Source organism: Anolis carolinensis, chromosome 6, assembly GCF_035594765.1.
Source record: "Anolis carolinensis isolate JA03-04 chromosome 6, rAnoCar3.1.pri, whole genome shotgun sequence".
Lineage (NCBI taxonomy): Eukaryota > Metazoa > Chordata > Lepidosauria > Squamata > Dactyloidae > Anolis > Anolis carolinensis.
The window spans coordinates 66264528-66291025 of record NC_085846.1 but is presented as its reverse complement, the minus strand read 5'-3'; the positions used below and the strand labels follow the sequence as shown (position 1 = coordinate 66291025).

The 26498-nt window shown below is 40.5% G+C and overlaps 1 protein-coding gene, 1 long non-coding RNA gene and 1 pseudogene across 9 annotated transcripts in view; 2 read left to right on the top strand and 1 right to left on the bottom strand.

The window, feature by feature from the left end:
• ulk4 (unc-51 like kinase 4) overlaps positions 1 to 26498 on the top strand; it is a 266746-nt gene that overhangs the window by 183784 nt on the left and 56464 nt on the right. The gene's annotated exons all lie outside the window — the stretch shown is intronic.
• LOC103279596 (uncharacterized) overlaps positions 1 to 26498 on the bottom strand; it is a 34077-nt gene that overhangs the window by 2648 nt on the left and 4931 nt on the right. For all 4 annotated transcript variants that reach the window (XR_506884.3, XR_010007187.1, XR_506883.3 and 1 more), the window contains exon 2: positions 758 to 881. This is a non-coding gene — a long non-coding RNA (uncharacterized LOC103279596). The remainder of the gene's footprint in view (positions 1 to 757; positions 882 to 26498) is intronic.
• LOC134292822 (U6 spliceosomal RNA) lies at positions 26283 to 26355 on the top strand (annotated as a pseudogene).

Here is a 26498-nt window from a genome sequence, read left to right as displayed (position 1 = left end):
AAGTTTTGTGTCACACAAAGAGATTAGCAAATTGGACCATGCCCAGAAGAAAGTGTATATGATAGTGAAGGGCCTAGAAAAGATCCCCTGTGAGAAATTGTGAGGTAGATGGATGGGTTTAGCCTGGGAAAGAAGAGTGAAAATGATAGCCATCTTCAGAAGGGTGGTGGAAGATGGATCATGTTTGCCCTTTGTTGTTCTTGGGAACTAAATCATGCAATTCTGAAGTTAGAAGGAATCCCAATGGTAATCTGGTCCAATTCTCAACCAGTGCAGCAATCCACATGTGTGCTTGAGCAAATCAGATTGCTCATTTGGGGTACTAAAGTGCATGTTAGCTTGTATTCCGTATGCACAAGACAGAGAATATTCGTGGTAAAGCAAAACACAATGTGAGATGAATGTTATTATTTCTTGTGTCATAGAGGATTTTTTCTTTCCTGCAAGGAAAATTGCTTTGATTTTTGACTCTGGTAATTTTGTTGCTTTGCAGAACTACAGGTTATTGATGATTCTCATTAAAAAAAAGGGAAAAGCACTAATGATAAGGAGGTTATGACACATATTAACAATCAACAAAATCACACAACAAAATTCAGGCTGTCAGTAGAAACTTACTGAAATGTAATGGCTTTTCATTCCTCTCGCACTTCTCTGCTATAAGTAGCAAATTAGTTTCTCAGAAGCAGATTGGATGAGAATACATGGCAAATCATATGATATACACACTTGTGATAAATCTTATTGTACATCTCACCTCTGTGTCTCTCGGGAAGATAGTGCAGCTGGATTTTCAGGTAATTAGCTCGTCCCCTACAATATCAAGTGCAGTAAAGTTCTTCTACAACAGTAATACATGTTCTCAGAATTTGTCATTTCAGCTGTAATGAAGACAGACATGTAAGCATTCTGCAGGATATGTGGGAGTTATGACTGGATACTAGGCTTGATCGATCCATGAAAAATTTGATTCTAAACTCGTTTCAAAACTAGAGGGGGGCAGCTTTTCGTTTCTGATGGTATTTCCGAATTTGGCCCCCAAAAATTTTCGAAATTAACGAAAATTCGTTATTTTCAAAATTAATTCGTTAATGGCGGACGCGCATGCGCAATTCCCAAAAACAGCACAGAGGGAGAGGACTTTACAGGACTCTCCCACCCTCATTTTTTGAGTGATCTTCTTCAAACTTGGTACAGTGGTAGAACACATTTAACACTGATAGCTCACCAAAATTTGGAACGTTTCCCTTATCCTCCGATTTTTGGAGAATTTTCATAGCTTTTATAATAAACCATTTTTTAATAATTGCAGAAATCTGTTCCTGGTTTGAAAGTCTTATTTCCTGTTAAATTGGGTTGTCTTTACTGTGAAAGTCATTGTTCTACTTCAGAAACTTTGTTTTTGTGGCTGAAACTTTGTTAAATTGGTGTGTGTGTGATATATACTGTGTATAGTCCCTGCTTATGTGTGTGTGTGTGTGTGTGTATAGGTAAAGGTAAAGGTAAAGGTATCCCTTGACGTTAAGTTCAGTCATGTCTGACTCTGGGGGTTGGTGCTCATCTCCATTTCTAAGCCCAAGAGCCAGTGTTGTCCATAGACACCTCCAAGGTCATGTGGCCGGCATGACTACATGGAGTGCCATTACCTTCCCAGAAACACCCAGAAAATGGGAATTCCAGACAGGAAACAATCAGGGCCAGCTAATACCTCCCAACAAAGGATTCCCCCAGGTAGGAAGCAGCCAGGCTTTGAAGCTGCAAGGCTATTCAATGCTAATCAAGGTGACCAATTGCAACATTCACACTTGCCTCCCACAGACAAGAGTTCTTTCTCCCACCCTGGACCTTCCACAGATATATAAACCCCACTTGCCTAGCTTCGCACAGACGTCAAAACCTCTATGTCTGCCACAGATGTGGGTGAAACGTCAGGAGAGAATGCTTCTGGCACATGGCCATAGAGCCCGGAATACATACCACAACAGTGTGATCCCGGCCATGAAAGCTTTCGACAACACAACCACAGTATCCATTCAAGTTCATGTAGCGTGGTATGGACTGGAGACCTGTATTGGGGGGAGGGAGGGTGCGAATCTGGGCCCCTGGGAGTCGTAGTCCTCCCTCCCTCCCTCCCCGGGAGCAGCCGAGGACGGGCCTGGCCCACACCCCCTCGCATCCCGGGCCTCTTCCTCCTCACCGCCGGGCCCCTCTCTGTCTCTCCAGGCCTGAGCTGAGGCGAGGCGGCGGCGGCGGCCATTTCCCCCCTCCGTCTTCCTCCTCCTCCTCGGCCTCCTTCCCCCTCGCCCCCTCCCATTGGCTGAGCCCGTGATGCCCCTTTTGCTGAGGGGCAAAAGGAAAGGAGTTTGGGTGATTTGCAAAAGCTTTTTTTCCTAACGAAAAAAACGAAGAAATAAGAAAAAACGGCCTCTCGCGATTCTAAACCGCGATATCCAGACGTGTGGACAATCAAGGTCGTATATTGCTTCAAAACAAACGAAAATAACGAATTAATAACGGGTAACGGGGAAATCGAATTATTTGAGCAAGCCTACTGGATACATAGTAGAGCAGATGCAAAACAAACAGACAGAACCATAGTACCTTTCCTGACATTTATACCCTAGGCTGTGCAAGTTTATAGCAGGTATGAATCTCACTGCAGACCTTGCAGTTAATACAGAATTCCGTCTAATTCTGCCATATAAAATCCATATGAATTGACGTGTTACTGTGTTGAAGGAGAATCCTTTGGCATTTAGAAGGCTAACAAGATACACTGTGGAATGAGTTCTGATAGGTATTCTAGTAGATGCATTTGATAACACATGGGCTCTCATATGGGCTCTTATATCATGCCTATGGACTCTATGCTTGGTTTTAGGATGCTACAAAAGCCTGTTGTTTCCGCTGGATAATATCCTTATAATCATATAATCTCATAGGGTTATTATCTAGGCTTTTGGGCAGGTTCACTAGCTATGCCTTTGACTTCTTGTAATGTGTATTTGCTCAAGGCTATCTGTCACTTTGTGTCTTTTAGTTCTCACATTTCAGATTGCAAAATGGGCACTAGCATGCTCAAGGAGAGTCATTTCTCTCTCCCATATAGTTACGGGAATATCATACTTGAACAAAGTTAACCAGGCCAGCACAATTTGGCCCATTTCCCAAGCTTACCATCACAACCTAGTTTGTTTTTTTATTTAAAAATCATTACAGAGCTCTACCTTGTTGATACTTTTTGTTGGGAGTAGAAAGCAATGTAATTTCAAAGACATTCGTAAAAATTCATAATAGGTCCGATGCTTAAGGGTAGTGCTACTCAAAGTGGTGGTTTCTGGACCACTGTTGATTCCCAAGCCATCTGTTAGTAATCTATGGAGAACCTTTGGGAAAGAAAGACAAAATTGTAGCCAATGGGTACAAATATGGTACTGGTAAAATGGTAAAAACATTGCTAGTTCTGTTATGAAGCACTGCTTTACAATAGTTTTGAGCTGTTGGATTGCAGTTTTATTTGTGCATATATTTCTTTTACTAAACATTCAGTTCTCCTTTGTAAGTTACTACACCCTCACAGTATCTTATTCCTTTTCAAAATAAAGTTTGTTGGACCTTATCAACAGAACCTTAAATAATGTGTATCCCTGAGGTATGTGACAAAGCACCAAAGAAGATATGGTTCAATTGACCTGTATTGTGTCATCTTTTTAAACATTTAAAGGATTCTATGAAAGGAGGAGGGCAGAGATTGGTTGAAGACTTTATTTTGGGAGGAAAGAACTTAATCTTCCCCATCCTATGCTATTTTCCCATTCAAAAATCCCTTCTTCTAATTGCTGTTAGGTCAACATGGAAAATAACTGATAACATTGCCTTTTTTCCTCCCACGATGACACGATTGACAGCAGAGCAGGGGTGGTAGATTGAAGAAAGGAAATGGGGCAGATTGCTGTTTGCATCTTAATGTTCATCACCTCCCTAGCAGTGTATTTGTTCTTTATCTGTTCTATTTTCCCTGCCTTGTGACTCCATTTATGCTTTGAAGAGATCTCAAAAGATCTTGCCATTGACCTAAAATCGTAGAGTTGGAAGGGGCCTCATGCACCATTAGGTCCAGGCCTGTCCTTATCAGCCCATTTTTGAAGATAGTGAAGATGGAGATCAAGCAATTGGTTCCACAGCCAAATCACTGTAGCTTATTGGTTAGCTTGAAGTCTAGGATTGCCTATTTCCTTGTTCCTTCCTGTGTTTTTTTCAAATAGTAAATTTTCTGGAAGGAACATCAGGAAATTTTAAGATAACTGCTGTTTAGCAGAGTTAGTCTCCTAGCAATCAGGGTAGTTGAAACCCCTTGTGAAATCTATATTGTTCAGAAAGCTGCTTCAGAATGAAAATTAAATCAAAATTGAGATATATTGATACTTATTTCAAATAGAATGTAAGCAAAATGTTTAGGGGCTAATGATGTTATTAGTATTAATATCAATATTAATATCACTAAAATCTATCTTTTTGCTGTTGACATCTAGGCTTTTTGTGCAGTCATTATGAACATATTCTAATGACGTGCTATAGAAGACTTTATCATTATAGAGTTGCTTAGCAACCTTAAGTCTTTTATAAGCTCTTTTATAACATATAGTTCTCTATTACAAGCACCTGAAGAAAAGGGAATGGGATTCATCTCTTTCTAGATGTTGTATTCTAGGGACCAAACATGTGTTCTTCATATCAACAGCAAGAAAGGTTGGCACATTTGTCTAGCTACCTATATTGCTTCCATACAGTTGGCTGGATTATTCCTAAAGTTGCAACCCGGGCACAAATCTTACAATGGCACACAATAATTATTCAAAACTTCACTGATGATTTATTAATACCTAGTAAAACATCTACAGCCTTGAACCAGACTGGGAGAAGCTGCTGTTTCAATGTCTTCTGGTTGATCTTTAGGATGTCACCCTCTGCCTAAGAGGAAACAATGACAAACCTCCTATGAACAAATCTTGCCATTAAACCCTAGGATAGGATCACTATAATTAGTGTCTACTGGAAGGTATATAATAACAACAAAGGAGCCTTTTGTAATTCCTCCATGGCAAATTCATGTGTAAGGATGTACCAGATCACCCCTACTTGTTCAAACATGATTTCTGAAGCAGACATTTTGATCGGTTATGTAACGAGACTGTTAGTCCTCTTATTGTTTTCCAGTTGTTAAGAGTATAGTTGTTCTATACTCCATATGTCTAGATGGGAAGTAGGAGACAGGCAGGGAAGTTCCCAGTAATGGGTGTTATGTGCCTGTGTTTCCAACTTCCACTTTATAGAAACAATACGAGGTGAGAGGAAAAAAGTAGGTAAGGAGAAACGATATCATGGCAGATGAGAAATCTTTCTGGTTATCCAAAAGGAAGTGAAAAGGGTGGTTCCAAGTTGGAACTTCCAACCTATGACTGCCTCCAGAACGTTGGTAATTTTGGCTGCCCTTTTTGTATCTTTTCAAGCTCAATAATATACTTTCTGAGATAGAGTGACAATAACTATGTACAGTAAGTAGTTCAAGTATACTGTATATTCAGGGCCATAGCCAGAAAAAAAATGTGGGGTGGGAGGGGGAGGGGTTGAAACTTTTTTTTAGTGAATCATGAAGAGTAGTTGCATAACACAAAATAATTTAGAAATCAAGCTCCATCGATAAACTTCAGTGGACACTCTAGACAGATCAACTTCAGTGGACACTCATGGGGATTTGGTTAACCAGTTAAAATTCATGAGGTTTTTTAAAACCTGAAAATTTTCAGGGGGGGGTTAAACCCCTAAACCCCTAACCCCCCCCCCCCTTAGCTACACCCCTGTGTATATAGCAGACATGTGCAAACTAAGTCCTGGGGGGAAAGATGCGGCCTTGGCCCTTACTTCAGGCCCTCCTCATTTTTCCTGTCCTCTTGGCATAAGGATGAGGGCGAACAGGCTGAGACTTAATCCTGACAAGACAGAGGTCCTTCAGGTCAGTCGTACATCTGATCAGGGTATTGGGTGGCAACCTGTGCTTAATGGGATCGCACTCCCCCTGAAGGCGCAGGTCCGCAGCTTGGGGGTCCTCCTGGACTCGGGGCTGACACTTGAGGCCCAGGTGTCAACCGATGCCGGGAGGGCCTTTGCACAATTAAAACTTGTGTGCCAGCTGCGACCATACTTCGAGAAGTCAGATCTGACCATGGTGGTCCATGCCTTAGTTACCTCTAGACTGGATTATTGCAATGCACTCTACGTGGGGCTGCCTTTGAAGACAGCCCAGAAATTACAATTAGTACAACACTCGGCAGTCATGTTTCTAACTGGAGCAAATTACAGGGCGCGTTCAACGCCACTGTTTAAGGAGCTCCATTGGCTGCCGTTTATTTTCTGAGCCCAATTCAAGGTGCAGGTCATTACCTACAAAGCCCTAAACGGTTTGGGACCCACCTACCTTCGAGACCGCATTTCCCCCTATGAACCCGCACAATCTCTTCGCTCGTTAGGGGAGGCCCTCCTCTCGCTTCCACCACCCTCGCAGTCGCGGTTGGTGGGGATGAGGGAGAGGGCCTTCTCCGTCGTGGCCCCCCGGCTCTGGAATTCGCTCCCCAGGGAGATCAGGCAGGCCCCTATCCTCCTCTCCTTTCGGAGGAGCCTGAAAACCTGGCTCTTCCAAAAGGCCTTTGACGACTGATCCCTGTAGGATCGACCTGTTTGCCTACTCAGCAATAGACCCTCATGTATGCCTTCCCCAGTATTATAATTGGCACTTTAATGACTATGACAGCTGGGTAATCACACCTCCCTGATGACTGACATATTTTGCACCTTGGCCCAGATCCTTGAATTCAACTCATGATTTTATCATTTTATTTTTGTATGTGCATTTTTATGACCTTTTTATTGTTGTTGATGTTTTATTGCTGATTGATCGGTTTGATTGTTTTGCTTTTATATTGTTGTTTCTGGGCTTGGCCCCATGTAAGCCACCCCGAGTCCCATCGGGGAGATGGGGCGGGGTATAAGAATAAAGTTATTATTATTATCATTGGCATAAAGACATGATGGCCTGCCACGTCCTTATGTCAAAAAGATGGGGAGGAAGGCACATAACAGCTGGGAACCCTCTGGAGTGCTCTCAGCCACTGTGTGTCAATCTCCTCCTGGCATAAGGAAAGTGTGAGCGACCCCATCCTTATGCTGGGAGGATGGCTCAAGGAAGACTCATGGTGGCTGAGAGCCCTCTGGAGCACACGCAGCTACCACCTGTCTCGCCCTCACGGCAAAGTGCCAATAGGACAGCTCAAGGATCAGAGAGGAGGATGGGAAGGAGGATTGGGGCAGTCACCAAGTGTCCCATCTTCCTCCCAGCATATGGATGGGATGGGCAGCCCTGTCCTTATGCTGGGAGAACAACCGGAGGATGACGAGTCCTGCCCTGCCTCTTCCTGCCTCCGCCCTCTCCTGGACCCCCCTCCCGGACACATCCCACCCAGCATGTGCCCGACCCCCCTCTCTCTTGGCCCGGCTCTCCTGGCTGGGCCCGTAATGCAGCCCCAAGGCAAAAAAAATTTGCCCATGCCTGGTATATAGTAATCAAAAGGTGGCGAAAACACAAGTATGTTTGTAAAAATGAAGTCTCCTATTTTCAAAGAAGACTTTAAAGATTTTGTTCTATTTCCGAGTTCTCATTGGATGGCAGTTCAAGATTTGCACGTACGTATCTCAGCATTTCACTGGTAACTACTGAAAACTTGATTATGCTTACAGAAGAGGACTGCCACTTTGACATATACTGTATGACTATAATGGAAAGCAGTAGAAAGTTAAAAAGAAAGAGCAACATACAACTGCCTAGCGCTCTATGAATTCATGATTTTGAAAAGACATCTATTGTGAAACTATGATTTGCAAGAGATGTTTAAAAATAGCACTGGAAATTGGGTTGTGCTTTCAGTGTATTTCACAGTAATTGACTTTTTTAGGTTTAGTCAATGTTGCAATTCACATTTTCAAAGATGAAGCCTAAACATTTTTGAATTATGAAGGACATGCTAGTTAAACATTTATACATGCACCCACTGCTGTCATTCCTTCAGACTATTAAAATGTAATGTTTTTGTATGAATAGCATTATAAATTTACAACAAGTGTAATTTGTATAGGGATGGTGATGGTTTATGAGCTGTGAACTACAGTATCAAATTTCAATCAGCATATGCTTTCTTTGTGATAATGTCCTTTATTAGCACGAATGGATAAGGCTATTACTCGTGTATATGTCCACCTTATATATAAGTCAAGGGCAGGTCTGAGGGCCAAAATTATAGATTTTGCTTTGACCGGTGGATAAGCCGTGGATAACACTTTGGAGCATATAACAATTTTTTTTTTTTTTTGGAAAATGCATTGACAACTTGCCCCCAGCGTAAAGGTTGGGTCCCTAATAGAGGCAGAGGCAAATCTGTCCTGACATGGCGGAGCATGGAAGCAGTGCTCTCACCCCATTACCCCTCCATTGTCCAGATCACTTCACTTCACTTTATTTCTTAATTAGTCGCTCTCCACCAGAGTGCTCCAAGCGACTTACAATTTCAAATATCATTCCACAATATAAAAACATTCAACATAAAAACATTCAACAGTAACTATTTGGCAAATTAGATCTGATTTACTTAAATGCACAACCAAACAGCCAAGTCTTGAGCGCTTTTACAAAAGGTCGCAACTCTGACATTGCTCTAACATATGGAGGCAATGAGCAGAATTGGAGCATAGGTCGAAAAGGCTCTACGCCTTGTAGCTTCCAGGCGTACCTCCCTAGGGCCCAGTTAGGAGATTTTCCTGGGAGGATCGAGGTGACCACTGATGGAAAAAAAGGAATGAGGCGGTCCCTGAGATATAATGGTCCTTGGCCATTTCGAGCTCTAAATGTCAGGATCAGTATCTTGTATCCGATGTTCTATTGGTAGCCAATGCAGTTGTTTCAGAATTGGTGTAATATGGGATCTTATAGATGATCCCGCTAGCAGCCTGGCCACCGCATATTGGACCATTCGGATCTTCTGGGTTTTTGTCTTCGGAAGGCCGGCATATAAGGCGTTACAATAATCCAACCTAGTGGTGACTGTTGCATGGATTATCATTGCCAATTTATTTATTTATTTATTTATTTACAGTATTTATATTCCGCCCTTCTCACCCCGAAGGGGACTCAGGGCGGATCACATTATAACACACATAAGGCAAACATTCACTGCCCATAAACACATCAAACAGAGACTGAGAGACACACTCAGAGGCAAGTTAACCTTCTTCTAAGGGGATGTTCGATTCTGGCCACAGGGGGGAGCAGCTGCTTCATCATCCACACTGACGGCACTTCCTCATTCCAGGTCGTAAATTAGTTAATCTTGCCTCCCCACTTTATAAGTGGTACCTTATCTCCTACTTGATAGATGCAACTATCTTTCGGGTTGCTAGGTCAGCAACGAGCAGGGGCTATTTTTTATTTTTAATTGACGGGTGCTCACCCCGCCACGGGCTGGCCTCGAACTCATGACCTCATGGTCAGAGTTATTTAAGGCAGCTGCTCAACAGCTGCGCCACAGCCCGGCCCCAATGCTTCTGTCGAGAGGTAGGGTGCCAATTTCCTTGCCTGGCGAAGATGAAAAAAGGCCTGCTTACTTATGGCAGTGATCTGAGCCTCCATTGTCAGCGATGAGTCCAACACAACCCCAAGGCTTTTAATAGTAGCAGACGGAACCAGAACTTCCCCATCAAAATCAGGCAGTGACTGAGAAAAAAAGACAGCCCACCTTCTTTCCTTCCTTTCTCACCTACCTTTTTGGACCAAAAAGTGTTCAGCAGCAATGTAGGGGAACCCAAAGAGGTTAGTTCACTTGCCACTTTGAGTAGGTGAGTTGGAGCAGAACATCAGTGGCCATTTTTCATAGGGACTTCCTGTGATCTTTTTGCAAGGGCCGTGGGGCTTGCAGAAAGGCAACCAAGCTTCTTGAAGCTTATACACTAAACCCCTATTAAAAATGACTGCAACCATTCTGATTCATTTCAAGTGTCCAAAATAGTGGGGAGCATGGGACATTTCCAGCATTGACCTATGTATAAATTTACCCAGGTTATTTTAGATCACTTTTTTGTGCTTCATTTAAAGGGAAATTAATTAAGTTACTTATAAACAAATGTTCTCCTAGTTACATTATTTAAATTCATTGCGAGCTATGTAAAAATGAGAAATGTTGAATGAGAGTAGGATTCCTACCATCACCATGCTAGTTTTATATTTTCTAATGAGGTTGTAGATGGAAAATAGTTCATACCAGTCGTCCCCTAACTGCAACCACAGTGCAGGAAAATCTTTATCTATTGATTCTATGTCACACACACACACACAGGATTTGTAATCTGTGGTTCGCTCAATGTTATTTAACCATAACTGCCATCGGCCATTTCCCATGCTGGCTGAGGTTGGAGTTCAGCAACAACTGAGTGATAAGTTGTGCCTTATTTATAGTAAACTACTTGCATGTGGTTATAAGCTATTGTCTCTTCCTTTACAGTTGAGGTGGGGAATGTATGACCTTTCAGATGCTGTTGGAGTGCCGTTCTCATCAGCTTTAGCCTAGATAGCCAAGAGTTAAGTTATAGTTCAACAAGAACTGTAATTCTCCATCTTTCCTTTTAAGGAAACTAGACTTGATCCTTTGGAGAAGGAGGTCACATAAATTGAAATCCTACCTGAAATATCCCTCTTTTTGTATCACTCAAGTCTCAGTGTTTGTAAGTGACTAGTTACAGATATCTACCGTGTTTCCCCTAAAATAAGACCTCCCCAAAGAATAAGACCTAGTAGGGGTTTGGGGGGATTGCCAAATATAAGGCCTCCCCTGAAAGTAAGACCTAGCAACTAAGAATGGGACCTTCCAGGCTGCAGGAGAGTTCCATTGGAAAGCATGGCTGCAGGGCAGAAGCAGCATTCATACGCACTGGAGGGAAGGAGGGAGAGAGAGTGCTTGCTTTCTGTGCCTCCTGCCTGTCCCCCAGCCACGGCTCAAAAAACCTTCCGTCTGCGCTGCTTCCATTTCTTTCTTTCTTCAGAGACAAGGCTCCGTCCTGGCCATGTTCCCTTCATCCCAGAGGCTTCTGATTGGCTCCTGGTGCCAGGGCAAGGGAGGGTGGGAGGGAAGGAAGAGGGCTTCAACACCCTTTCCTGCTCCTTCTGCTTCTTAAAGGTACAGGACGCATTGGGATTCTCCTCCCATTCTTATTCCTATCCTATGCCATGAAACTTATTATTTTATATTATTCTTATTACCATATTATTAGCCTCATGTTCTGTTATTATTATATCCCATTATTATATTATCCTATTAATATATATTATATCATTGTATTCTATACTATTATTCTATTATTATTATTATTATTATATTATATTATATTATCATGTTAATATTATATTATTACCATATTCTGTTATTATTATTATATTCCATTTTATATTATTCTATTAATATATTTTATATAATTATATTATATTCTATTATTCTATTATATTATCCTATTATTATTATATTATTATGCTATTCTGTTATTATTATATCCTATTATTATATTATCCCATTAATATATTGTATATCATTATATTATTATTTTATTATTCTATTATATTATCATATTATTATTATTATATTATATTATTCATGACTACAATGAAACTAGAATAGAGAGAAATCAGCATGGAAACCTTGTGAAACCTAAACTGCAAGAGTTACCATAGATTGTTGTACATGTAAATAATGGTAGTAACAATAAATTATTGATAGGATTCACAGTTTGTCTGATTATGCTGGTTTGTGATGACAACTACTTTACAGTATATAATAAATGTTCATTTTGTTGTTCAACAATAAATGTGAGCTCTTCTTCATGGAAAAATAAGACATCCCCTGAAAATAAGACCTAGTGCATCTTTGGGAGCAAAAATTAATATAAGACCCTGTCTTATTTTCGGGGAAACAGGGTAGTTACTTAAAATTGCTTTCCCGAGTTACAGAGTGCATGTTTTTTACTAATGGCCAACAGCTTATAGCATTTAGATTTTTTTAAAGCAAAAGTAACTAATTACTAATTACTTTTCTTGTTATTACAAGAAATGGGAAAGCTGTTACTTACTTTTAAAAATTTAATGTTGATTGCAATTAACTAATTTGAGGACCTTGGATCCATGACACATGTTGATAAATTTTTAAAAGTAACTTTTCATGCTTTCTTTCCAATACTTTCCCATGTTTCTCCGCTCAGTCCTTCTGAATAGTGAGGTATTAATTTCTTATTTCTACTCAGATTTAAGATAGTTTCAGCTCAACTAAGGCGTAAGCCACACTGCAATGAACTGATCAAATCTTGTACATAGAATATGTGGATATCTACAGTAATGAATTATTCTATAAAATCACCGTCATGCTCATCGCATTTTCACTTTTAATTGGTCAGGAAATGTCTCACTTCAGAGATTGTGAATAAAGCACAGGACCCCACTAGAGGGCTGTAGCAGCATGCTTATATATAGTGCAATTTGCACCTTCCCAAATTAGTTAACAGATAGACTTAGATAATTGACTGAATATGATTTTTGCAGTGAAAGATTTGCTTAACCTCTACTGATAGGAGGAGGCACTCATTTTTATTTTATTTTTTTGCCTTCCTGTTGCCAGAGATTGTCACTATATGAGGTTAAAATTCTTTCCTTTCTGGAAACTTGCTAGAGAATGGCAACCAATGGCTTAAGGATGAAGATTAGTCCAGGGATCATTTCTTATAGTAGCTCTGTTGTACTCTGTATCATGGACAAAAGGCTATCAAGACAGAAGCAATGGTTTCCATTTTGCAAGGATGTTAGGCAAGGCAGCATTGTGTCATCTGTTTTATTTATCCTCAGAATATATCGTACAAAAGGTAGTAACAGACATGGAGGGAAGGAGGTGTGAAAATTGGACGAAGACATTTCAATTAAGATACACAGATGACACCTTATTGTGAACAGAAAATAAAAAGACTTGGAGCAACTACTAACGAAAGTTAAGAAAAAAGTCCAAAAGCAAAGTTGGACGTAAACGCAAAAGATGTATATAACTTTAAAATAAATAAGACATCGAAGTTTTTAAGGATTTTACTATACTTTGCCTGTACAAAAGGGCTGTATCCCAGATTCATTACATGATATCCTGCTCTTACATGATCCCTTTACTGTCACACACATATCTGTTTTAGCATATACTGAAACCAGCTTGGCAAGTGACACGGAGCCCCCATCATATAGCCACAGGGGTGTGTTTCTACTGTGTGTGCTATATTGGTTTCTATCTAATAAAGGGGTTTTTTATTGCTACATTGCATGCACATATTTACCTAATCAAGTATCCTTTCTTTGTTGTCTCATCATTCTGATTGTCCACCTATGCTTCTATGAAGCGAAGATGGTAGAGCAGGGACATTGAAATGTTTATTTGCAAAATGTTCAATGGTATTCTGTCAGCCCTCCGCATTCACTTGGATTAGGGGCACAGAACCCCTGCCAGAGTGAAATACTATGAGTAAAAACAAATGCATCCGAAAGAACACTCGAAGTTTGCCAGCACTTCTGTTGGAAGTTGACCATAGTATTGCACTGGAGGACGTAGAGAACATTTAAATCAATTCCATGAATAATCAAAACCACAAAAGTCAAACTCACAAATGTGGAAGGTTCACATACAAACACTAAATCCAAAAACAAAAAAACAAAAAAAAAGGTAGCACTGCTTTTTCCAGACACTGATACCAACAAGGCGTTTCCCTTTCATGGCAAGAATGATCAGGTAGCCTAGCTGACCGCCTGACCTTTTCATTTTTATACCTATGTTATATACCTATATACTTGGGGTCATGTAAATATTTTGTGGGCTGAAAGGGGTCACGAGTAGAAAAGTTTAAGATGCCATGGTCTATATCACTTGTTATTCATTGGTAGTCACCCATCCAGGTACTAACCACAGTTTCAATGTCAGATAAAACCAAGTGTTTTTAGGTTGTTTAAATCCCTCTTACGTGCTATGCTATTTTATACACTTGTTAGATAACTATTTTGTTACCAAATTGTCTATGTAGTAGGAGAAATCAGGCTATGTTGATAATGTGTACAAGGTTATGCGTAAATACTTTATTTTATCTGTATAAATTTGGCATTGTCTCTGCAAGTTGTGCCCTGGGTGTTTTGAACTTTAGCAATCATAATGATTAAAAATATAGGGAAATCTGGATTGCTGGAAGTGTTTTTTAATTTTTGTGTGTGTGTGTGTGTATACACACACACACACACATACAGTAGAGTCTCACTTATCCAACATAAACGGGCCAGCAGAATGTTGGATAAGCGAATATGTTGGATAATAAGGAGGCATTAAGGAAAAGCCTATTAAACATCAAATTAGGTTATGATTTTACAAATTAAGCACCAAAACATCATGTTATGCAACAAATTTGACAGAAAAAGTGGTTCAATACTCAGTAATGCTATGTAGTAATTATTGTATTTACGAATTTAGCACCAAAATATCACGATGTATTGAAAACATTGACTATAAAAATTTGTTGGATAATCCAGAATGTTGGATAATTGAGACTCTACTGTATATACTCTTACTCTACTGCTTTGCTTATTTGGAATATTCAGTAATGAATAATTGTTGTTACTGTATATATCAATATAATAAATATTGTTATTATATGTCAGTCATTACTTCACCTAAGAACAGGTCAACTGTACAGTAACTTCCAGCAGAAGTGTACCATAGAATCAGCTGAAGGACCTAGCAAATTCCTAGAGATAATGGGTTTTTTTGGAAGTGGGTGAAATCACAGGTAATGGTCACATAGGCAAAGGCGTTGTACTTTCTAGTGAATTTGTGGGATATTATTTATTTATTTATTTATTTACAGCATTTATATGCCTCCCTTCTCACCCCGAAGGGGACTCAGGGCGGATCACATTACACATATAGGCAAACATTCAATGCCTTTTAACATAGAACAAAAACAAGACAAATATAGGCTCCGTGCGGGCCTTGAACTCATGACCGCCTGGTCAGAGTAGAGTGATTCATATTACACACTGATATCAGCATGCTAGGTACCTGAAAACTAAATATATCAGCTGTAGAAGTCTGTGTGCAGATTTCAGTTAGCCTTTGTCCAAGCCAAATTAGAAAAAAAGCAGTAGCAAATCAGCCCAAAAGCTCAAAAGTCTTGCTTTATAGTACTTTGTTTTTCATTTGTTGGCTGTCATTTCCAGGTAAACAGCTGGAAAAGCCCCAAGTCTTGTTCCCTTCTCCCACCCACTCAATTTTCTTATCTCTTGGGTTTTTGAAAAATCTTTTCAGAGTCCAATTCCTCCACCCACATTTTGCTGATTCTTTCCTCATCTTCTATCCCAGAGGTATCTGACAACTTCTCCTAGCTTATCTTCGACAAAATGAAACTGACAAGTTGTATAAGAATCGGGAGTAACAGCAGAATATTAAAATGTCTTGCCTTACATCACACTGTGAGCAAAACAGGTTTCGTGTGGCTCCCTCCTCTGTGGCTTGGTACTTTAATTTTGTAATTGATTAAAATATAATAGGAGATACATAGAATACAAAAATGGATGTATGGCAATTTAGCTATTTGTGGTTAATTATAATCAATTGTTCTGTCAATTTTGGGAATATGAATGCTCAAATCTTTCTGCTGTCACCAGTAACTGTGTGTATTCTAATTGTGACATGTCTAATTTCAGCAATACTGGAGAATCTGGGTTAAATACAGGTATATCTCAGTTAACAAAGCCTCTAACAGTGGACCTCCTTTCTCTGAAGTATTTTATACCCACCTGGATTCCCCCCTTTCATCCTTGAACTCAGCTAGATATCTCCAAGGCCCCTTCCACACAGCTGAATAAAATCCCACATTATCTGCTTTAAACTGGAATATGTGGTAATGCGGACTCAGATATTATGGGATTTTTTTGCCTTTATATTCTGGATTATATGACTGTGTGGAAGGGCCCCTACCAGCACTGGCATTGGGAGAATGGTTAAAGAGAACTGGAAACACAGCTATTGTCTTCAGCAGGAAAAAAATCCATACCTATCTCTATTCCGGTGCCATAGAAACACATGACATACAACCACTTTAACATCGATAGAACTTTGGGATTTAACCCATTATTATTATTATTATTATTATTATTATTATTATTATTATTATTATTATTATTTTAAAATCACTTCGTACTCCGCAGTTCCCAGGAAAAAAATGTTGCTTTTCTAGTGTATCCGTCTGGATCAGAGTGACATTGGGGGAGTGAGACAGATTGAGGCCTTTATTGTTGAAAAGGAATTTAGTCTTTTGGGACTCTAAAGACAATCACAGAGCCCTACTTGTAAAGTTGTGAGATCTGAGGCCAGAATGAGGCACTCCTAGCCCAATTGATCCTTTCTCACAGATCTCGTGGCTGGATGCCTGATTCTGACCACAGGGCAAGCGACTTCACAAGTGGTGTAGGAACCTATTCTTTCCAAGTTGTTGTCGACTCTGCTACCATTTTTTTTATAAGATTATGCCTAAAATGACATCTAGTTCATTAATTGAGGTGCATCTGTGTTTAGAAATCTATGCCAGATTGTGCTACCAAACATAATTTGCTATTTTTAAAAGTGTTTGTAAATTTCTTATTAATTATTTGTTCCACTCAAACAAGACATCACATCTGGGACAGGGTTCCTTTACTATTTCACTTGCAGCCCCTTTTGGCCTGAGAAATGTTTATATGAATTCAGGTAAATAGGTATATAAAATAAGTAAATGAAAATTGAGGCGGGGGGGGGGGGATCTTTTATAATATCCCACCGCTGCCACCAATATAAAGGAAATGAGCAAAGCGGGGAGGCTAGGCTGAGAGACTAATTATAACAGATTTGCTTTTAAAACTGGTAGCTGCCACCAACCTAAAATGTCTTTAGGATTTTTGTTGTTAAATGTGTCTGAGGCAAACTTCTCCCATTCCCTGCCCACACTGTTTCTACCGCTGGCTCCCAAACTGATGTTCACTATGAGGCTTTTCTGTGGTATTTTATTGTTGTATTGCTGGAACTTTTATTAAGGCTTCTCGGTGGAAAATATACACTGTGGAGGCTCTTGAAAGTTGAAAATAGAATAGCAATTTATTTTCTTAAAAACAGGTAAATGATTACTTCCAAGAGATTCATAAGCGTAATCGGTTACAGACGTTCTTCAGCTTAACTTAGTTGTATGTTTAAGATTTACTTCACTTAGTTTCAAACAGTTCCAACCAACCAATCTATCTATTGGTCACAAAAACCCTCGCTCTATTTGCTGAGAATAGACACGAGTTCCCCTGGGTTGTTAATTACCTCTAACCTAGAGTCCTTCTATTAACCAGCCCAGTAGTGAGAGACAATCCCTTGAGTTATCTCCCCCAAGAGATCCAAACTGCCTGACTTTCCACAGCTTTCAGTTATCTCTCACACGCACATTCTCCCAACTCCAAAACCAAACTGCTCTCTTCAAACCCTCAAACAGAACTCTCTGGAGCTCTTTTTTTCTCTCTCTGCACTCTAAGACTTGGCTCCTCCCATCTGCTCTGGTTGGCCAATCCTAGGAGTCTCTCTCTAAGCTCCTCCCCCTTTCTAACCACACTCAAGATGGCTGCCTGGCATTCCTCAACAAAATGGATGCCTGCCTCACTCACTGTTCCCAGGCCTAATAGATGAGATTCACTACACAGCCCTTTTTGGCCTGAGAAATATTTATATGAACTCGGGTAAATAGGTATATAAAATAAGTATACAAATCAAAAATATACTGATAACAAATCAGCATTTACAATTTCCTAAAGGGGCTGATCTTTCTTTTTATGAAGTACAGCTGAAGCATCTTCTGCAGAGTCCATGTAAACACTGCACAACAGATTTATGCAAATGTCTAAAACAGCCAGTAGGTGGCCTTCAGAAACCTTTTACTGTTATCATATTTTTCAGGACATCAACATTGAGCTATGGCAGTGGTTCCCAACCTTTTTTTGACCAGAGACCACTTTGGCTAGGGACCACTTTGACCAGAGACCACTTTGACCAGGAACCACTCTCCAACATTAGTTCCAACAACAACAATTTTTATTGATTAGCCAGTTGGCCTTATCAAAGACAGACAATACAAAAACAACATGCAACATACATCTGGTTCACTTAAAATAAAATACAGATATACAGGTGTCTGCCTGCTTGGTGCCATTGTAGTTTAGCTAAAGATCTATGCATCAACTATCCTCGTCTCCGCTGCACTGCACCCCAATCTGATCTATGTACTCTGATCTCCTTTTGGCAGCTTTAAACAAATACAGGGCCACTTTTGTTGTCAGAGTGGGGTTATAACCGGCTAACAGAAATGAAGTTTTGGCCTCATTAGCCCAGCTTGTTTTATTACCAATAAAAGGCCATAAGTATTGTTTCCTTTCTTTTTTATATAGGTTACAGTTGTGCAAAATGTGGTTCAAATTTTCAACTTCAGGGCTGCCACAAATACATAATCTTTCTTCATACGGGATATGATTGAATCTGCCGTGTCTCTCCATGGACTCCATTTGTTCGAATCTTGCCCTAGTGAAAGTGATTCTTAGGTGTCTTGGGATATCTGCTTTTAGGTACAGTGCCCTCTGGAAATTACGTTTAAAGCATCCTAACCACTTCAGAGATCTTGTATTAGACAGGGTGGCTATGTCTTTTTGGGCTTCAATATCTAGGATTCTTTGGATTACTGTCCTTTTTTCGGCATCCCTATTCTGATCTGATGAAGTAAATTGTAATCCACAGGAGGAAAGAAACCTTGATAGTTGTTCTGCCCAGGAGTCTTGGTTAAAGCCATTAGATTGTTCTAAGAGGCACAATTTTGGCAGTCTGTTATTATCAAGATTTTTTATTTTAGCCCAATCAACATTAGTTCCAGAATGGTTATGTAGCAGTTTTTGGTCAACTTTAGATTCAGTTCGGTTATTTTGGGTGCTGATTCAGAAAATTGCACTGCATAAACTTTAATTTCTGATACAGAACATATGCCATTCAGTAGTCACCATCGGCTTGTCCACAGAAAACCATATTTAATAATCTAGAGCTGATGTTCTACCCAATGCAATTTTCTGAATGAGCACCCCAAATAACCCCAAGAACAGGCCCAAAAATGAAGACACCAAGGCGCCCCTGCTTCCAGGCACCACATGGAACGGCTCCGCTCGGGGGAAGGGAGGAGGAGAAGCAGTCAGGAGGCTTGTTGTTGCACCTTTTATGGGTATTTGGCCTCTCCTCTCTTGACATCCCCATTGTCTCAGAACTATAAGATGGTTTTGCAAGACCAGTCACTCTCATTGCAACGGTGTAGTAACAGTGAGGACCATATTTTAGTTCTTGGGGACCACCGGTGGTCCATGGACCATAGGTTGGGAACCACTGAGCTATGAGGACCCCAGTTAGGTTAGGGACACACACTTTAAGAAGCAGTACTCTAGGGTAGTGGCAAATATATCAGTTCAGATTTTCCAACTGCCTTATCCCTTTGGCTCAGGGAAGTATTATTATTTTCCTACCAACAGTGATATATATCTTGCAGGGCCAGATTATAGCGCTCTTTTTATCGCTTGTCTTTTCCCCAGTGAGCCCAGAGTCATTGGGACTATGGTCTGATGAACTTGCTGTGATATTCTGCAGACCCTTTCTTATTAAATCAGCTCAAGGCAACAAACACACTATCTGATTCCAAAATCATCACTTCTTTCCTCTGCAAATTTTTAAAAAAAATGTGTTTGATGGTTTTGAAAGTTTATTTACTTGTTTGGCTGTTTTAATAAACGTGCTACCACAATATGAACTTGGGGCATAAATTGATCTTAAGGGAATTGTACTATTTCCTGTAATGTTTTGTAGAACAATTAGAGCATTAGGTCACACAACATGCTGTTCTGGAGAAAGGAAGAGTCTTTTAATCTAGATTCTGGTGTATGCAGATCCCTTTTTATCAGAAACAACATATACAGGTTAAGATTATTGAACAGACTTTGAATCTTTCACTGGTAAAGGACAGACTTTGCTCCCTATACATAAAATAGGATGTTATTTGGTAGAGAAAAGCTAAGACTTGATTTTAATCCAATTTTCTTATATTCTATTGGGATGCTATTGGCATCTCTATGTTCTAATAACATAATCTGTAATTCTCTCATTCCATGTTTCCAATTCCCCCTTGAATTCTGGTTTTCAAACATTCAGGGTGTCCCAATCCTGTCGCAAGCTTCTTGGCTCTTGTTTTTGTTCTTTCTTCTAGACTCATATATTCAATGTGCATATCTTTTTGGATAGTTTAAAAAAAAAAAAAGCAATGGCTTCTAAACAGTCCCTCCCAAAATTACAAGAGCAGTGATATGAAGTAAGGTGAGCAATGTTCACAGATTGTACAGCAATAATTCAGTAGAAATAAGGGAGGTTGGGAAATATAAATTGGAAGCCTGAGAGAAGAATTCGTAGTGATAAAACCAGTCTGTCTTAGATGACAGGCATTGGAGATAGCCTGGTGAATGGTAGCCCTTTGGGGCAGGAGCTGTCTTTGACTGTGTCTGTTCTATGGCTAGTCCTGATAATGAGCTCAGCCTTTGGGCACTGTTGTTATATATTTTTGCAGCACTAATGATTACCATGATCACAAACAAAAGATAAATCTAATGTGGGGATGCACAAGTCTTACAGAGGAATTTTTCTGCACATCATCTGTTGTGCTTCCATTCCTCTTTTGAAGCTGGGAAAGGCTGAAGTAAACTGTTCTGGGCTGGAGAAGATGATAGATTGTGGCACACCTCAACAAATAGTTATGTGGTGATTTGTTTCAAAACTGATAAAACTAAGATAACAATTCACATTTCAGTACCTCTACTGTATACCTCCTTTTTTGCTCAAACACACACTCCTTTCATATATACGGTATTACACACACACATATATACACAATAACCTTTCTCTAGAGGTGTCAGAGCAAAGCAACAATCTTTTTAAAAATTTGCTTCCTTTATTGCTTACAGGATATTAATTGCACAGATACAATGAGAGAATATTCCGACTAACTGGTTGGAGGGTTTTGTTGGGATTGGGAACGGAACTACTTAAAAGGCTCTACTTTAGTTGTTGTTGTTGTTCCTCTTGCTGCTGCTGCTCTTATTACTGCTTCACCATTTCCTTTGCTCCAAGAGGAAATTCTTCACAGGAAAGAGACATAGAATAGTTCTTCATGGCTGAAGGATAATCCACAAGTTATGTGTCAAAGCCGAAGCCTTTGTCTTGACATGCCAGGCATTATTCCTCCCTGTTGGCGCAGCGGGCTAAACCGCTGAGCTGCTGAACTTGCTGACTGAAAGGTCGGGAGTTCGAATCTGAGGAGGTGGGGTGAGCTCCCGCTGTTAGCCTCAGCTTCTGTCAACCTAACTTTGAAAACATGCAAATATGAGTAGATCAATAGGTACCACGCCAGCGGGAAGGTAATGATGCTTCATGCAGTCATGCTGGCCATATGACCTTGGAGGTGTCTATGGACACCGGCTCTTTGGTTTAGAAATGGAGATGAGCACCAATCCCCAGAATCGAACACAACTGGACTTAATGTCAGGGGAAAATCTTTACCTTTACTATTTCATGTGGAAAAGCAGTTTCCATGCTAAAGTTCAACATAGGTGTAAAGGTGGCTTTCTTCTTCCTTCCTCTCCGGCTGTGAGAATCAAGTTATTCATGCTCCATGGATGGATTGGGTATGTTTCTGGGGCACAACAGAAGCACCCAGTCCACTTATTTCCACTATGCCATTGCTGGGGAACAAGCAGACTCTGTTCAGATTGGTACATAGGCCTCTTTCTGACCCACAGGAAAGAAGCAGAATGTAGAGGCAGTTGGTGTAGCTTACACATCATTTCAGCAGCTACAAAACACATCTAACAGGAATGACAACTTGTTTGCATGGCAGCAGGTGCCCAAAACTTTGGCTTACCGAGATGCTATAAATCATTCCACCCAAGGATAACATGGCATTTTCTCTCATTTTGTTTTTCCGTAGTAGTGCTTCTGGTATTGCCTTGAAAATGTCTACTTTCGTAGCTAACAGATAAGTTTCAGATTAGAGATGTGAAGAATATTCATCAACGTTCTTGTCCTTAATGAAGACACTGTGCTAAAGAAATCAGTTGTGGGGTTCTCTGTTTGAGAAAATTATTTTGCACAAAAAATGAGAAAACCTGGTTTTGGATCCTCTTGTGTGTTTTGGATCCTTAGGCTTAACTTCTTTAACAGAAACATTTTATTAAAAATGAATATTATGAATGTGTGAAATGAAACATCCAGGTCAAGCAAGCTTTCTATAAATAAACAAGAACATTTTGTCAAAGGCTTTCATGGCCAGAATCACTGGGTTGCTGTGAGTTTAGTAGTATTCTCTCTTGACATTTTGCCTGCATCTATGACAGGCATCCTCAGAAGCTCAGACCTCTGAACAAACCTCTGAGAATGCCTGCCATAGATGCAGCTGAAACATCAGTAGAGAATACTGCTGGAACATGGTCATACAGCCGGAAAAACTCGCAGCAACTTAACGTTTTGAATACTCTAGAGACTACTGTTCTTTCAACAACCTCTATGTTTCTTGTAATTTCCATTTTGATGACAAAAATAAAGTTTCCCAGCAGGTGAGAGGAACATCCTGGAGTTTTAGTCATGCCTCTCACTCTAGAGTCATAAGTAAACGTAAAGGTTTTTCCCTGACATGACATCCAGTCGGGTCTGACTCTGGAGGTTGGTGCTCATTTCCATTTCTAAGCTGAAGTGTCAGCATTGTCCGTAGACACCTCCAAGGTCATGTGGCTGGCATGACTGCATGGAGCACCGTTACCTTCCCGCCGGAGCGGTACTTATTGATCTACTCATATTTGCATGTTTTCGAACTGCTAGGTTGGCAGAAGCTGGGGTTAACAGCGGGCGCTCACTCTGCTCCCCGCATTCGAACCTGCAACCTTTCAGTCAGCAAATTAAGCAGCTCAGTGCTTTAATATTCTGTGCCACCGGGGGCTCCTCTAGAATCATAGGGAAGTCCAAACTGAAACTGCCATTTAATTCACATGATTCATAGAATGCAGAATAAAAGACTTGAAACAGAAGGAATTAGATGAGGCTGTTATGTTACTAATTCAGGAGAATTTACTATATAAATGGTTGCTTTTGCTATTATTGCGTTTCTTTTTAAATATTTTTAAATAAAATTATTTTTCAAATAAAATCCTATCTAGATGCCTGAAGAAATTTTTGAGCCCATGCCTCCAGGGAAAACATACTCATGGCACAAGAAAAAAATTGAATGATGTTGCCAATGATTACATTGTTTTTCTGTCCTTGTTATTGCAAAAAGTAATGTGTTACAGATAACATAATTGCTTGATCTCATTTATAAAGATACTAGCTTGGGGACCCAGCGATGCCCGGGTCATTTGAGAATGGTATTATTTGTCTTTGAATGTTATGTATTCTGTTTGGAGTGGGTGAACTACAATTCCCAGAATCGTGGCTGAATCCTCTCCAAACCTTGCCAGTATTATAAGTTGGCTATTTTGGGCATGTGTACCAGGTGTGGTGCAGTAATCTATGGATGGGGGTGAACTACTGCAATTTCTAGATTCCCGGGGCAATTGCCCCGACATATCTATCAGTATCCACAGCAGGCAATATTCAGTCTGTGTGCCAAGTTTGGTCTAGATTCGTCATTGGCTGGGTTCAGTGGTCTTTGGATGGAGGTGAACTACAACTTCCAAAATCAAGGCCTGTTCCCACAAATACCTGCAGTATGTTCAGTAGGTCATGAGGCTTCTCTGTGTGAAGTGTGGTCCTAGTGCATTGTCAGTGGGGGTCAGTTTTTATCTGGCTGCAGGTGAACTATAACTCCCTTTTCCCCAAACTTGTCCAATATGTTGTATTGGTTATGGGGGCTGTGCGTGCCAAGTGTGATGCACATTCATTGCAGGTGAACTATAAATCCAGTACCTACTACTCCTCAACTTCCAGTCCAGTTCCCTTCCAAACCCACCAATAGTCAAATCTGGGCATATCGGGTCTGCATGGCAAGTTTGGCTGAGAGCCATCATTATTTGGGCTAAGAGCATTCTGGGTGTAGGTGAACTACAACTCCTCTATATATTCCCCAGTAGGAATGAGAGTGCTCTGACTTGATGCTGGGTGAACTACAACTTCCACTATGTGGAGTCAATCCCTAAACTCCTCCAGTAAGTTTAGTTGCAGCTCAGTTCTACTCTGTTTGTTATGCAGAGAGATTGGAAAGGAAAGGACAGTGGGTGGGGCCATGCAAATTCCACAGCAGTGGAGAACCCTGGGATGCCTGCCTATGGTGGAAGAAAAAACAAAATCTAGGATGAAATTGTCCCCAAATGAAAGCATTCATTGGGTGGTGGGCTGTAGTGTTTGGGAAGGACATTGGCAGGGGTTGGGCTACATGTTCATGGTGCTCGCTGTAACCGCAATGTCAGTGGTAAAGAGTAACTTGCTAGATTCTTAACCCTGGGAACTATAGCCTGTTTGTGGAGGTCGGAGGCTATCTGTGAGCGGACATCCGTGCCACATAACACATACGAGTTTTCACTTTTATTATGGATTTAGATCTGAGTTGAAATAAAGGGCCGGCTCTCCACAAAGCTACAGTCCGAGGTTTGCTTGTAATCAACTTCCAAGGTGAATAATCATATGGATAATAAAAGAATTTTTGTAGGGATGTTGTATGTCTTTCGGGCTGTGTGGCCATGTTCCAGGAGAGAATACTTCTGGAACATGGCCACACAGCCCGAAAGACATACAACATCCCTGTGATCCCGGCCATGAAAGCCTTCGACAACAGAATTTTTTGTAGAGCATGCAGATGTTTGTTTCCAAATTTATCACATGTCTATTTTTATCCAGGTTTTATCAACAAGAAATATGAATATCTTTTTTGTACAGAGCATTCCCCTGAAACCTAGCATAGAATATAGATCTTACTGCTAAAAATAGTTAACATCATAAACCTACAGAACTAAAATGCTAAACAACATTGTGGGTCTATGTAAATTGCTAATTAGGGAGCATTGTTAGCTTCAAAACTGCTGTTTGCTGCTATATAATCTTAAAGAGCAGGTTTTCTTCCAGTGTTCCTGCAGAATAATGTCTTGTCAAGCAGTCAAGCTGAGTTCCTAATACAACTGAAGAAGGGCATAAATACCAGCTAGTGCTTAGCAACTCTAGACTTCTATCAATCATGTTATTAAACTGTTATGTGCATGTTAGTGTTTTTATCTAACTATAGCATCGGTATCACTAATTACTGGAGTGTTGTGTGGTTTCCGGGCTGTACGGCCGTGTTCCACATAACACTCCATTGATTTCAGCCGTGAAAGTCTTCAGCAATACATATCACTGATTATATTCTCTCACTAACATTAATTTAAATCCTGCATCTATTGATTAGCCAAATAATATACATATTCGTGTATAAATTGTGGGCAGGTTTGGGAGCCCCGGTGGCGAAGTGCATTAAAGCGCTGAGCTGCTGAACTTGCAGACCGAAAGGTCCCAGGTTCAAATCCCGGAAGCGGAGTGAGCTCCCGCTGTTGCTCCAGCTTCTGCCAACCTAGCAGTTCGAAAACATGCCAATGGGAGTAGATCAATAGGTACCGCTCCGGCGGGAAGGTAACGGCGCTCCATGCAGTCATGCCGGCCACATGACCTTGGAGGTGTCTACGGACAACACTGGCTCTTGGGCTTAGAAATGGAGATAAGCACTAACCCCAGAGTCAGACATGACTGGACTTAACATCAGGGGAAACCTTTACCTTTTACTTGGGGGCCAAAACAATGGATTTAGATATAGCAGATGGATAAGTAAAGGGTCATTCCACAAAAAAGGGAAAGTGCCAGTACTGTCTCAGAACAGAAAGCCAACTTTTCTGCCCATCACCGTTGCCATTTCCTCATCAAAAAGGCATTCAAAATACCCTTTGCCACTGGTTGCCACCATCACAGGGGAAATGACTGCCACTTTTGCAATTTCCAGAATCCCTCAATACATGTAGGATACATGTATATGTGCTTGCTTTGGCAGCACATATACTAAAATTGGAACGATACAGAGAAGATTAGCATGGCCCTGCGCAAGGATACATGGTGTCATCCCCATGGACCTTCTCCTGTACCACAATTCCCACTCTCCATGTTCCAGCCTAGATATCTTGGAGTGCAGAGAGATGGTTTACCCATGAGTAAGCAAGTGAAAGATCATCCCCGCCCCCCCGCTTTGTCTCA